A 14,848-nucleotide genomic window follows, 5' to 3' on the forward strand; every position below is an offset into this window, starting at 1 on the left:
CGCCATAGCAGCTGAGGGCTAAGTTTAAATGACATGGCAAATTGTTGTCGTATTCAAGAACTTAAATCAAGCCAAAGTGTTGGGAGTTTTAATTCTGCTTGGTAACTTTCCCTTTTCTGCTTTAATCTCACAGGTTTGATTGGTAAAGAAAGAATGCACACTTGATGTCATTTTGAGTCTTGGGTTAAAGTCTTGATGTCAAATCTACAGATAGTGGTCTTTCTTAAGGGACTGAATGAGCTAGGAGGCTCTTCTGCCCACTCCTTGTTGAAAGAAAGCCTGAAGAATGGCCCTGAAATCAAGTGGGGGCAGGTAGTTTAATATACTCTATAGCATTACCAAGGCTTTTTCTGTTTGATTTTAGGGCCTCCACTATAGATGAATCCCTTCCCTTCCGCTTCCCTTCCCCCTTCCGCTTCCCCTCCCTCAAATAGAATAGTGCATCCTGTTTGATAACTGCGGTCTGAACTTTAGTGCAGATGGTAGATCTTTGCCCAGCCGGATTTGCTGAACAAAATACCTTTGTTCTCATCTAAAGCACCATGATTTGGAGGTGGATTACTAACCTGTCAATTAAGGCAGCCCAGTGTGATTAGCTAGCTAGTTAGTTAGCTAATTAATTAATCAATTATATCTAGCCTTTCATCCAGGAATTTAATAACTGTATACAAAGTCTCTCTCTTGCTCCCCCCACCCCATAATTTCAACAATAATCCTAAAAGATAGGTTGGGCTCTGAGAAAACATTTGTTCCAAATCACCCTGTAATTTTAGCATGACTGATATTTTGACCCTGCCACTGCTGCCTCCATGTAGTATTTTAACTGGTGCTATTAACATACTACTTAATGTGAAATGCTACTCTTGAATTTAGGAAAGTATGCCAGATAAAGAGAATACTGTTACAATAATGAAAGCCAACTTGAAGTAGCAGTTAAGGCAACACGCTATAAACCGGAAGATTGTGAGTTCTAATTCTGCCATAGACATGGAGCCAGCTGGGGGACTTTGGGCAAGTCCCTCTTTCTCAGTCCTAAGAAGCAGGCAATGGCAAACTTCTGAAATCTTGCCAAGAAAACAGCAGGAATTTATCTGGTCAGTCACCATGATTCAAAAGCTGACTTGAAGGCACACACATTAAAACACCTGTGTATTATAATTCAAGGGGCATGGAAAAATATTTTAGGAGAGAGCAACTATTATCAAGAGCTGCCATAGTATTCTTCATTTCCCAGTTACCTAACAGTAGAAAGTAGCCATAGGTCCATGCAACCCAGGCCCGCACAGGGGAAGAAAATAAACAGCTTTTGAGATGGTGAAGGTTTCTCTTTCTTCCTCATGAATTAAAAACCCACAATTGTGGATTCGAAGAAGGGGAGGGGCAGGGGGGCAGGCCAACAGTTCTCCCTGCTTTTGCACATGTTAGACCTGCGCAGGAGAAGGAAAAGGAGGGCTTGCTGCACAAATACCCAAAGGCCGTGTATCTTGGCCGAGCTTGCAAAAGAGTCACCCAAAATCTTGGGCGAGTCTTCGTAGAGGGGCGGCATACAAATCTAATAAATAAACAAACAAACTCAACCCCGCAAAGAGGAGGAGGAGGAGAAAGTTGCAGTCACCTTTCCTTCCATCTTGCCACCCCGAGCCCTTCCCAGCCTCGAAGCTCCACACTTCACACTGACTCGTGCTGAAACAAAGCCGCTCCAGGCGGCTCTGCCCCACTGTGGCAATGCAGTAAAATTCCCTGGCATGGTGCAGTTCCATGATGGCGGAGAGCCCAGGCAAGAGCATACCATGCCCTTCGGGACCTGAGGTTCTGCAGACCTTCCTGCCCCCCGCCCGCCAGCAACATCCTTTCCTTCTGCTGCTGCTAGGGGGGCTGAATCTGAGAGCGACTATCTTTGGCAGTTGGCCAAAGGCCCCATGGAAGCAGAGCGCACCAGACCCAAAGGTTGGGAAACAGCAAGCAAGATACCCCAGGACTGCTGCCCATACTTATCGCATCTCCCACAGCCCTCTTCCAATGTGGACTCTCATCCTACACGTGCAGTCCTGGTACATCCACTTGCAGGGTGAGCGAAAGGCAACATGGGGACTGGTTCAGGGACATGGCCAATCAGCCATCGCTGCCGGTTCGGCAAACCACTGGCGGCCCTTGCTACCGGTCTTAACCAGGGTCATTTCACCCCTGAGGCAGTTGTTTTAAATAGTGGCAACTGGCAAGCAGTACTACATTTGTATTGTACTGTACCTGAAGCATCTTTTTGAAATCAAATCTGAGACATTGCGCACCCCTACTTTTGTACACGCATAATCTCACATTCTATACAACAGACTGCTCTACATACACACAGTACGTCAGCTTCTCTCCTTCATATACATTCCATATATTTGAATTAAGTATTTTTTTTTTTTTTGCTTCTTGGAATACTAGTACGATATGTTTGGTGAGCAACTATTGTAGTTTATTATTTATTTATTTATTTTATTTATTTATTTATTTTGTCCAATGCACAATACATATTGAAGAGGATAGACATGAGTTATTATATATAAAGAAAGGATATAAAAGTCCAATACACAATGAGGGTTTTAGTGGGTATATATCAATATACACATAGTAAAATACATGATGAAGGTTATAGAGGAGATACTCATAGTAAAATATATCTAAGAAATAATAGAAAAGAAGATATAGGAATAGAATATATCAATGAAAGAATAGAAGAAGAGATATAGGAATAGAGGAAAGGATCCACTTTGAGAAGGAATGGGTGTGAGACCAGGGTTTTGTTGCTTGATGGTGGTGATATATTTTGCTATCAAGTTTTTTATCTCTTGCTTTGAATTGAAGATTTTCGGTAAGTTTCTCCTAGTTAAAAAAAAGTGTTGATCTTTGAAATAAACCTAGAAATATGCCACACAAAAATGGCATGTTGGGGGCTTACGTTCTATGAACGTGGAGAAGAAGGTAAACTATTTTTGTATGATTCCTTTGGATAGGAAAACATCTAGTGACCAGGGGTATGACAGAGCTTTGCAGATTCTGTTGCTTTCCAAGAAATCAACAGCTCAAGAATAATGATTGAATAAGGAAAAATATTGCTTGGCTGTTCACAGCAGGCAAACTTACTAAAGTTTCTAGAACAGGATAGAGTTTGTAAGGAGATGGAACACTAAATATGCTCTAAGGGGAGATCAGACAAAGACAACACACTGATGATCACATTTATCAGTGGGTTTGACCCAAATGTTCCTTTTTCTTCAAAACGTGCACTGCCTTTCATAACTCACTAAATTTCCACAATAGTAATCAAGGATAAGTTTTTGCCAGCCGTCCTATTGTTATTTCAACCTGACCAGCATGCCATGGGAAAATTTGCAAAGGCCACCCTGCTGGAATGAGGTCTAAGGAGTTGCCAAAGGGTTCAAAAGACTCCTCCCTAAGACTGCACCCATGAGATCCAGCATGTGCAGTCAGACAGTGGGAGGAACAAAAGATGAATCGGTAGGAGGATAAATGGTCTCAGAAGTCTTGAGGCAACAAGAGCATTGCCTAAGGTAGAAAAGAAAGCCCAGTCTAATCAAAGTACTTTATACCATTCTTACACTCCATGCCTCTAGAGAAATCATAGAGTTCCCATGGAATCAGGAACAATATTTGGGCAAGGAGGAATTAAGAACCTTTTCACCTCACCTAGTTTTTAGTGCATAACTTTTTCCCATGTTATTCTAAATCTGATAGTGTCAGCAGGCATCACATTTTGACAAAAAGGCCCTTGAAATACTATTAATTCAAGATTTTGAATTAATCTTGAATTAATTCAAGCTTTTGAAGGTAGTCCAATTCAAGATTGGACTACCTTCAAAAGCAGAGGCAACCTGCTCATCCCTGTTTCTTTTTCTTTGGCTTTCAAGGTTTTTTTTCAACCCTTTCTACCCCAACATCTCAGCCCACTTATAATATTTTATCCTAGCACAGTATGACAAGGGCCCCAAGGCTAGAATGCTATACATCTCTTTAAAATATGAGAAATAACGTGTTGATCTTATCTGTTTTCTGAAAAGAAGATCCAGAAAGAAAAACTTCAAATTCCTTTCCTATTTTTAAACCAAAGTAAGGTTAACTAATGGCACAAATCTTGTCTATCCCCAAAGGTTAGTTCCCTCAAGGACTGGTTCGTTCATTAATTTGGAATCAGTTCCAAAAGAGTCTGGTTCCAAATCAAATATTGAAAACTTGTAAACAAGCTTTGGGTGCAGAATATCAACCATTTCAGCCTGTGATTTAAAATAAAAGGGCAATTTTATATTTTTTAAAAAAGTTGCTTAGGTTGTTATAAACTAATTGGTTGTAGTAACATTAAATATCAAAACTGCATAAATTACAAACTCTGATATTACTGAATAAGGAAGCAAGAAACATGCAAGAATATATGAACTTTCTCCCATTCTGCTGGCTGCTTCATGATTTGATAACTTTGCTAGATACAAAAAAATGTTTAAAAGTCATAGAAAAGAATACGATGTGGCAATGCTAAAGAGGGACTGCTTTGCTTTTTGTTTTGCTTCAACTTGAAAACATTATGAGTTACTTGGTAAATTTAACTCTGCATGTCTACCAGTTATTACCATAAAGGTTGAATTAAAACGAATAGACTGGATATCACCTGTATCTGTGATGGTGAACCTATGGCACATCTGCCAGAAGAGCCCATTTCTCTTGGCACGTGGACTCTGGGCTCTTCTGGGTTCTGGCCAGCTGGTTTTCATGTGCATGCTAGAAATCGGAAGAACAGCTTCCCATTGTGCATGCACGCTCCAGAAAGATGGTCTTTTTGTTTACAGAGTGTGCATGCGCGTTGGCTAGCTGGTCTGGTTTCTGGTGCTCATGTGAGCGCAAAGACCAGCAACAGGAGCGCATGCCAAAAGATGCGGAGAGGGGATCCCGGCGGTCACTTCCTAAGGGAGCAGAGCAAGGTAAGTCAGGCTTCACTCACTCTGCCTGCACAGACCTCTTGCGTGGCCCCAGGAGCCTGGGCTCCTCCCTGCTGGGAGCTGCAGTTCCCTAGCAGCTAGTAGCACTCTCTGTCCCCCCACCTCGACAGATGGAAATGCATGGCCTTGCCCGAGATCTTTCTTGCTGGGAACCACCATTCCCCAGCTGGAGGCAGCACTTCCTGACCCCCAACCTCAGCAGCAACCAGCCGGGAAATGGTGGTTCCCAGTGGAGAGGATCCCAGGCATGGCCATGCATTTGGAGCTTCTCTAGCTGCCGAGGTGTGGGGGCAAATGGAGAGCACTGCCACCAGCCAGGAACAGTGGTTCCCAGAGGGGAGGATCCCAGGCATGGCTATGCGTTCAAACCTCTGGCTGGCACATCGCACTGCCAAGGTGGGAGGAGAATGGAGAGAGCTGTTCCCATCCATTCCAGGGCCAGCAGCAGCTCTCTCCATTTCTCCCCCCCCCCCATCAGCAGCTGGAGAAGCTCCAAACACGCGGCCATGGCCTTGCCCCACCCAGGTCCCTCCAAACAAGTTTCCCTACATAGCCTTCCCACTGAACTACCCCAGTGTTCGCCCACCCAAAAAGAGCCAAAACTCCAATCTCTTCCAAGCGCCCACTCATTCCTGCATGAACGATTTGGGGGCACAAAAAGCATTACTTACTTACTTACTTACTTACTTACTTACTTACTTACTTACTTACTTACTTACTTATCGGATTTGTATGCGGCCTCTCTCTGTGGACTCGGGGCGGCTAACAACAGTGATAAAAAACAGCATATAACAATCCAATAATAAAACAACTAAAAACCCTTATTATAAAACCAAACATACATACAAACATACTATGCATAAATTGTAAAGGCCTAACCCTAGGGGAAAAGAATATCTCAGTTCCCCCATGCCTGATGGCAAAGGTGGGTTTTAAGAAGCCTACGAAAGGCGAGGAGGGTTGGGGCAGTTCTAATCTCTGGGGGGAGTTGGTTCCAGAGGGCCGGGGCCGCCACAGAGAAGGCTCTTCCCCTGGGTCCCTCCAAACAACATTGTTTAGTCGACGGGACCCAGAAAAGGCCAACTCTGTGGGACCTTATCGGTCTCTGGGATTCGTGCGGTAAAAGGCGGTTCCGGAGATAATCTGGTCTGGTGCCATGACTGTTACCGACTGTCCAACCTTTCCCCAAGACCACAATGCTCCACTATTCGGGGCCTTGGGCCTCTACCTGGGTTCAGAGGGAGGGTGAAGAGTCAGTAATAAACAGCATGCAAGTAGAGGGGGAGAGCTTTTTGTGCCTCCGCCAGCTCAGTCACTGCAGAAAGCGGGCACTTGGAAGAGGCTCAGAGGGCAGGCTCCTTTTGAGTGTGTGATCAATGTCGGTTGTCGGGTCGCATAATTCACCGTGGAGGCTACGTAGGGAGACGTGTTCGGGTGGGGCAAGTCCTGCCTAATTCAGCTGCGTTTTTTTCTTTTCCAGACCAGCTCCAAGCAAGTGGTACAAGCGGCAGCCTAAAAGCTGCTGACGTTTGTGCACAACTTGCTTGGAGCTGGTTTTGAAAGGAAAAAAGGCTCTGGTTGGGGGGTGGGGGGCAGGGAAACCCCACTTTTGTTCTTGCTGCCCCCACCCCTTTGCACCTGGTGGCGGCAGTTTTCACACTGCTGCTTCTCTGGGGGCTGCGGTAAGTGTTAATAGGCGAGCTGGCCCGGAATGCTCCCTTTGAAGAAGTCTAAGGCAGTGTTTCCCAACCGTGGCAACTTGAAGATATCTGGACTTCAACTCCCAGAATTCCCCAGCCAGCATTCGCTGGCTGTGGAATTCTGGGAGTTGAAGTCCAAATATTTTCAAGTTGCCAAGGTTAGGAAACACTGGTCTAAGACACCAACATTTGCCGGTGCAAACAGCCATGCTGGATAATAATAATAATAATAATAATAATAATAATAATAATAATAATAATTATTATTATTATTATTATTATTAATTAGATTTGTATGCCGCCCCTCTCCGAAGACTCAGGGCGGCTCACAACGATAATAAAAGGCAATATAACAGTAGAACAAATCTAATATTAAAAGAAAAAGATATATAAAACCCCAACAATTAAAACCATAAAGCCTGGGGGAGATGTCTTAGTTCTCCCATGCCTGGCAATATAGGTGGGTCTTGAATAATTTGTGAAAGACAAAGAGAGTGGGGGCCGTTCTAATCTCCAGGGGGAGTTGATTCCAGAGGGCTGGAGCCGCCACAGAGAAGGCTCTTCCCCTGGGGCCTGCCAAGCGACATTGTTTGGCCGACGGGACCCGGAGAAGGCCAACTCTGTGGGACCTTATCGGCCGCTGGGATTCGTGCGGTAGAAGGCGGTTCCAGAGGTAATCTGGTCCAATGCCATGTAGGGCTTTAATGGTCATTACCAACATTTTGAATTGTGACCAGAAACTGATCGGCAGCAAGTGCAGGCCACGGAGTGTTGTAGAAACGTGGGCGAACGTGGATGCTGCTCACAGCACGAGACTGGCAGGAGGATGAGGAGCAGCGGCAGCAGACCATTCGCACTGGCAAAGTTTGGTGCAGGAGGCTTTCCAGATCCAAAATGGGCTGTGGGGGGAATGCACAGGTGGCGCATGTGTGAGAAAGCGTGCGTGCATGGGGGAATCATGCACGCACGTGCAGGGGGAAGTCTTGCATGCATGCACAGGTGGGGAGCGCATTACATTGTGGGTGCCGGCATGCACATGTGTCATGACCACACACACACACAGAGTTTTGGCACGCAAACAGAAAAAGGTTTTCCAACACTGACCTATATCCTTACAAACAGTCCGAAACCAAACTCCTTCTCTACTCTCACCATCTAGTTTTTGTTGCTTTATTTTTGGAAGGCGGATGGGAAGATGACAACATCGGGAACCCTAGCTTCTAGCATAACCTGCTCTAGCTGTTAGCTTATGCAGCCTGTCTACCAAGCAGTTTCCCATGGGTACTAATTATTCTGAGGTGGGGCCCATAATTGCCTTGGTTGGAGCAATTTAATGAGGCTGTCTGGCTGCTCCCTGCCCATGATCAGATTCAATAGAAATTCCACATGCTAAGGAGTGTTGTAATTGTAGGATCCCTGTCTTCTCCAACAGTAAGGCAGTGCACAAGCAGAATGGTAAAGGCGTACCTGTTCTGCTCAAGGGAGGCTGGCTAAACAAAAGCAATTCCAATGAGTGACATGTTTTTTATGCAACTTTCCAACTCTACTGGTGTAGGTGTCATGAGAAGTAAGGATTGAAGGATAAAGAGAGATACATAGCCTATGCTCCGAAGAAAGGATTCTAAAGATAAGGGGAGAGGGGAACTACAATTTATTTAGGCTGAGCATTTGTTGGTTAAAATGGATGGAAAGAAGGAAATTAATGAAGGATTTCAGCCTCCAGCCAAAGTGTGGGCTGACTAGTTAGGGCTAGAAGTTGTGTCCATTTACCAGCAGAACACACCTCTTTCTTTACATCCATTAAAGTAACCCAAGAATTTTAAAACAGCTGGTACTAATATAAACCTACTGTCTGTGTGTGACTCTGGGTGTGTATGTGTGCGCGCATGCAGCGAGACATGTGCCCCAATTTGTAGGTCCAGTTAATGCATATGAAGTCTTTCCTTTATGCCTCACTAAAAAATTGCTGCCACTTGTTTCTTTCCTTCTATTTTGATGGAAAAGTGTTTGTACATTTTACATTTCTAAACTAGAGAATATTGGGCATTCGTTCTCTTGCCACTGTTTAATAACATCTCAGGACATTCTGTGAAAAGAGAAAAGTAAAATTCCACATCAGTTAATGTGCAGTGTTTAAGCCAGAGTTTCTCAAATAGTGGGGTGGGGCCCCCCGGGGGGGGCATGGAGCGATGCTGGGGGGGGGGGCATGATCCTGGGGAACATGCTTTTTTCCCCCCACAGGGAGTAGGGTTTTTTTTTTGCACCAAACAATAGCAGATAACACAGAGTAAGAGAGATGAAGTGCATATAACATACCCTTAAGAGACACCGTGGAAAAATATTTAACAGGGATAAAAAAGGAAGGAGGAGAGATGGAGTTAATGTGAGAAACATAAGTCTCTCGAAAACTAAGATGAGGAAATATGACGAAGCGGATGTAGCACTTGGCTTCACTGTGACTACGGTGGGAGACAAAGAAAGACCGGTATACTTACTGTGTCTAAAAATGTTGGCAGCGGACAGCATGAAGCCAAATAAATTAAGGCATCATTTAAATACATTACACCCCAATCACACTGATAAACCGCTTGAGTTTTTTCAGCAAAAACATGCTGAATATTGCAAACAATCATCCCGGTGGAGACTTGGGGGGGGGGGCGTGAAATGTTCACTTCTTCGTAGAGGGGTGGCGCAACAGAATATAATTGAGAAATACTGGTTTGACCAGAATACTGGTCCAAGAAGAGAACGGTTAACCAGACTCCAAATATCTTCCAATAGAAGGTACAGTGGTGCCTCTACCTACAAACGCCTCTACTTACAAACTTTTCTAGATAAGAACCGGGTGTTCAAGATTTTTTTTGCCTCTTCTCAAGAACCATTTGTATGTCTGTTTAATAATGGGTTTTTTTAATATTTTATATTGTAAATTATTAGATTTGTTATAAACTGTTTTTATTGTATTGTGAGCCACCCCGAGTCTACGGAAAGGGGCGGCATACAAATCTAATAAATAATAATAAAAATATAATAATAATTTTCCATTTACAAACCCAAGCCTCCAAAACTGTAACTGGAAAAGGCAGGGAGAAGCCACCGTGGGACCTCTCTAGGAATCTCCTGGGAGGAAACAGGGCTGGAAAAGGTGGGGAGAAGCCTCCGTGGGGCCTCTCTAGGAATCTCCTGGGAGGAAACAGGGCTGGAAAAGGTGGGGAGAAGCCTCCGTGGGGCCTCTCTAGGAATCTCCTGGGAGGAAACAGGGCTGGAAAAGGTGGGGAGAAGCCACCGTGGGACCTCTCTAGGAATCTCCTGGGAGGAAACAGGGCTGGAAAAGGTGGGGAGAAGCCTCCGTGGGGCCTCTCTAGGAATCTCCTGGGAGGAAACAGGGCTGGAAAAGGTGGGGAGAAGCCTCCGTGGGGCCTCTCTAGGAATCTCCTGGGAGGAAACAGGGCTTCCATCCTCCCTGTGGTTTCCCCAACCGCACACATTATTTGCTTTTACATTGATTCCTATGGGAAAAATTGCTTCTTACAAACTTTTCTACTTAAGGAGCTGGTCACGGAACGAATTAAGTTTGTAAGTAGAGGTACCATTGTATATGTGTTTATGGGGCTTCCTCCTTCCCACACTCCATGAGAACATAGGAACTTCAGCAGGTGCCGGATGCAGCCTGGCTGGTGGCAAGGCAGAACAAGCCATCCGCTCTGGTATCCTGTCTCCAGTAGTGGCTGGTGCACAGGAAACCACCCTGATTGCGTTTAGCTTGCCAAACTTTCCTCACCTTACAGCAGCCCCACATCCTCACTTAAGAGTGTGTATTATGGGGAGGGGGGGGAGGGAGCGATAGAGATGGAGGGGGTTCCTCTCCTTCGGCCTGTGCCTTAAGAGGGGGTGGAGGGAATTCAGATTCCTGGCAGACAGTCATTCTGTGTGGGAGGGAGTCTTTAGTTCTGCTGCCTTTGTTCTGCTGGAGATATGCTCCGGGCATTATGAAAGACCCCTCTATTTATTCATCGAGGGAGTGTCTTGCACAGGCAATGGCATGACATGGCTCCTAGGTGCAATGCAAGAATTGTCTTAGGCTGTCAGGATTTCCCTCAAACATAAAGGAGCTAGGAATGCAAAAATGCCCACATTCACAGTAATCTTAAGAATAAACGCAAACTGCTATTATATTGCATGCTAGGGGGGGGAGGGAGAAATGTGTAGTTTCTAAAGCTCCAGTTCTTTGCGTTCCAACAAAAGCAAGACTAGGCAAAGGTTCTACTCAGATTACATGACAGATAATGACAGTGACATGGGCAAAGGGCCCACCGCTGGGGAGCAGGATATTTGGGTCTTTGAGCTTGGGGGGAACAACTTTCTGCTGAAAACCCCCCACAAAACTATGGACAGACTGGTATTTACTCTTCAAGATCCAAGGCATCATATTTTTAGGACTCATACATATGAAATAATGCTCTGTGTTGAATATATATTTGAGGACCCCTGTGACTGTGCCATATAATTTTCAGAAGAACATAATTAAAATAATAATAAACTATTTACGGGACCGCCTCCTCCCTCATACCTCGCTGCGGCCAATAAGGGCCCACAGAGTTGGCCTTCTTCAGGTCCCGTCCACCAAACAATGCCGGTTGGCGGGACCTCTGGGAAGAGCCTTCTCTGTGGCAGCTCCGACCCTATGGAATCAACTGCCCCCAGAGAGTCGCATTATCTCCTCCTACCGGTCTTCCAGAAAGCCGTCAAAACCTTGATTGTTAGTAAGTATGGTGGTTTTTTTGTAATGATATATGTGATTTTATTGACTTTTTTAACTGCTTTTTTACTTGTATTTATAACCATTGTTAGCCACTTGGAGTCCGTTTTAGAGTGAACGGCATATAAATGCAATAAATAAATAAGTCAGAAATGCTTCAGTCACTCTAATAAAATATATAAAGATGAAAGTGTGTATTTCAATCACTTTAAAAAATGCTCCCTACCATAAAAGAACATTCAAGGCATTACTGGAAGACGAGCATAGAAAAATATTTTATTATCTACACTCAAAATGGAAGTCTTACAGCTTTTTAACCAAACAACCAAAACGACATATCAGAAAGTATGCCTGATCTTGACTGTGAGAAAGAATTTCATGCACCCTTTCCCTCTTACTCACTGAAGCTGTTAACAATGAGTCCTGTACCTGGCACTGTGTTACAACAAGAGCTGAAAAGACTAGTGTGGTAAATATCTATGCAGTTTCTCAGTCATCCAGGTCATGGTTGTTCCAATGGTGTTTTTTCAAATGGCAACTGATTTTTCTTGAAGGCCTTTCACTTGTTATCCAAGAAGCTTCTTCAGTTCAATTGGATGAGAAGCAAAATGCCTTCAAGGAAAAGCAAAGTTTAGTTGCATTTTGAAAAAGCAACTTTGGGATTAATGTGATAGATAATATCGGGGGGGGGGAGCCAAGGAATCATTGATCCATAGGAATATGTGAAATTACTGTGATTTTTTTTTTTTAAGTATTGAGACCACGGGTGAAATCCTACTGGTGCAGCCTGCCGGTGGTTCACCTATCTGGATGTCGCCAATTTCTTGTTTTTAACCCTGTGTGGATGCGCAGAAACTTCCGTGCATGCGCAGAAGAGGAAACTGCACAACGGTGGCATGCACATGAAATGCAAAGTGCGCATGCGAAACGCAAAGCACGTGCTTCTCAACCGGTAGGGAAGTTAAGTAGATTTCACGGCTGATTGAGATTCCAGAAAGAGACCAGAGAAAAGCAACAAAGATGATTTTGTCTGGAGGACGAAACACATGGTGAACAGTCACAGGAACTGGGTAAGTCTAGTCCCGTGATGGCAAACGGATGACACGTGTGCCACAGGTGGCACGTGGAGACATGTCAAAGGGTGCACAAGTCTTTGCCCTATGTCAGCTCCAATGTGTATGGGCACTCTGGCCAGCTGATTTTCAGCCTTCCGGAGGGCAAGGGGTGGCTGTTTTCGCCCTCCCTAGGCTTCAGAAAAGATTCTGGAACCTGAGGAGGGTGAAAAACGCCCCAATGGGCCTATTGGAAGTTCATTTCCGAGCTTCCAGTGAGCCCTTTGGGCCCATTTTTCACCATCCACAGGTTCCTGAGGTTTTCCTGAAGCCTAGGGAGGGCGAAAAACAGCCCAACGGGTCTATCGGAAGTCTGAAGGTTTCAGTGCGGCCTGCAGACATGTGAGGGGGACATTGGTTACCGATCAGTTTCCGGTCACAATTCAAAGTGTTGGTTATGACCTATAAAGTCCTTCATGGCACAGGACCAGATTACCTCAGGGACCGCCTTCTGCTGCACGAATCCAAGCGACCAGTCAGGTCCCACAGAGTGGGTCTTCTCCGGGTCCCGTCAACCAAACAATGTTGCTTGGCGGGACGCAGAGGAAGAGCCCCGGCCCTCTGGAACCAACTCCCCCCAGAGATTAGAATTGCCCCCACCCTCCTTGCCTTTCGAAAGTTGCTTAAAACCCACCTCTGCCGCCAGGCATGGGGGAACTGAGATATACTTTCCCCCTAGGCCTTTACAATTTTATGCATGGTATGTCTGTATGTATGATTGGTTTTTATATACAGTGATCCCTCGAGTTTCGCGATCTCGATCTTCGCGAAACGCTATATCGCGATTTTAAAAAAAATATTAATTTTTTAAAAAACCACTTCCGGGTTTGGCTTCGGGAGTCAGCTGGGAAGCGGCGCGGCTGTTTTAAAAGGTCGCAGCCGGCCTGGGGGGCTTCCCAGCACCCCCCCGAACCCCCAACCTGGGTCTTCCCGGCCGCCCACGCATATGGGAAACCCCGGCTCCTCGCTGATGCCCGCCGCTCGCCCGCCCGCCAGCAAGAGGGGGAAGACCCAGGGAAGGTTCCTTCGGCCGCCCAGCAGCTGATCTGCTCGGTAGCGCAGCAGCAGCGAGGAGCCGAATCGGGGTTTCCCCTTTGCGTGGGTGGCGGGGAACGCAAACTCCACCATCTACGCATGCGTGGCCATAGAAAAAAGGGCGCGCATGTGTAGATGGTGTTTTTACTTCCGCAACCCTACATCGCGAAAAATCGATTATCGCAAGGGGTCTTGGAACGGAACCCTCGCAATAATAGAGGGATCACTGTAATGGGCTTTTAACTGTTTTTAGTATTGGATTTTGTTATATACTGTGTTATTGTTGTTGTTAGCCGCCCCGAGTCTGCGGAGAGGGGCGGCATACAAATCCAATAAATTAAAAAAAAAAAGGACATGTGTGTGTGCATGCATACGTGGGGAGGGTATTGTATTATAGGTGTGCACACTATAACACACACACACATCCTTTTGGTATCCAAGCAAAAAAAGATTTGCCATCACTGGTCTAGTGAAGTTGGCTCTTCTATGACATCACCAACTCTAGTGAAGTTGGCTCTTCTATGATATCACCAACTCTAATGAAGTTGGCTTTTCTATGACATGTGGACTTCAACTCTCAGAATTCCTGAGCCAATCATGCTAGTCTACGTTTTGAAGGTGTTTTGTCCCTCTCTTCTCTGTGACTACCTCTAGAGTCTAAGGAACAGGACTGGGGATGACATGGTGGTGGTATTTTAATATTTCAGAGGTAGTCACAGAGAAGAGGGGGACAAAACATCTTCAAAACACCTGAAGGCAAAACAAGAAGTAACAGAAGGAAAACTCAGAGATGCAACCTAGAACTAAGAAGAAATTTCTTGACAGTGAGAATAATTATTCAGTGGAATGACTTGCCTTCAGAAGCTGTGGGTGCTCCATTATTGCAGATTTTTAAGAGGAGGTTGAACAGCCATTTGTCTGGAGTGGTATAGGATTTCCTGCTTGAGCAGGGATGGTTGAAATAGAAGACCTCCAAGATCCCTTCCAGCTCTATTGTTCTATTGTAAATTAAACTTCAAGTTTGAGACTTATAGTCAAGTACATCTGCTCATTCTTGCAGTCAAGCAGGTTACTGAGTGGTATCAATATGCTTATATTACAGCAGATCAGCATATTTTGAAATACTTAATTCCTTTTAAAGGTACAAAACTATGAAAAAGCTCTCACAAAATCATATGTTTAGCATTTTGCTATATCTGAATGTCTATAAAATAGCAATAAGATGCAATCTTTAAACCAGATGCTGTC

Source organism: Erythrolamprus reginae, chromosome 2, assembly GCF_031021105.1.
Source record: "Erythrolamprus reginae isolate rEryReg1 chromosome 2, rEryReg1.hap1, whole genome shotgun sequence".
Classification (NCBI taxonomy): Eukaryota; Metazoa; Chordata; class Lepidosauria; order Squamata; family Dipsadidae; genus Erythrolamprus; species Erythrolamprus reginae.